Raw genomic sequence first — 583 nt, forward strand, 5'->3', positions numbered from 1 at the left:
AGCGCTATCACTTAAAGCATCTCAGAAAGATGATGCTGGCGGGCAATGCCAGGAAGCAGGCTTTGAGGAGAACTAGGATCGCCTGCAGCGCCCGAGAATAGGGAAGAATTCAACTGGAAACGTTCAGCGACGTGTTTCGAATGAAGAACTCACTGCAGCAAACGAGAAGAATGTTGTATTTAAGAAAAAAACAAACAAAAAGAGTCGTTTCAACTTTAAGCTGCGGATCCCGTCTGTTTTAGTTAACAAAGTTATCAGCCTCACCTTAGTGAAGCCTCGAAAAATTGGTTAAGAACTCGCAATCGTTCCTCTCCACGGAAATCTTTAGTAAAAGGCGAAAGATTTATACGATCTGAAGAGAAACAGGCGTATGTTTTGAACTTCCCGCCCCGCGCAACCCAGGATACACAGAGCAGCTTTAGCTGACGCCGACTAAGGCTGCCCGAGGGAAAGACTCCCTTTCCGAACTCCTCGGGGGGCCGCCCGGCCCAGCAAACACCCACACGTACACCCTGAACTCCCCGCGCGGGAGGGAAAAGGATGCGAGGGTCAGGGGGAGGGACGCTCTCCCGGGACAAGTCGA

The 583-nt window shown here is 50.8% G+C and overlaps 1 non-coding gene across 1 annotated transcript; it reads right to left on the minus strand.

The window, feature by feature from the left end:
* Window positions 1–256: 256 nt before the first annotated feature.
* On the minus strand, window positions 257–372 carry LOC141565324 (U5 spliceosomal RNA). Its single transcript, XR_012488992.1, has one exon. It is a non-coding gene; the product is annotated as a U5 spliceosomal RNA (small nuclear RNA).
* Between the last annotated feature and the right edge of the window lie 211 nt (window positions 373–583).

Source organism: Sminthopsis crassicaudata, chromosome 3, assembly GCF_048593235.1.
Source record: "Sminthopsis crassicaudata isolate SCR6 chromosome 3, ASM4859323v1, whole genome shotgun sequence".
NCBI classification, from domain to species: Eukaryota; Metazoa; Chordata; class Mammalia; order Dasyuromorphia; family Dasyuridae; genus Sminthopsis; species Sminthopsis crassicaudata.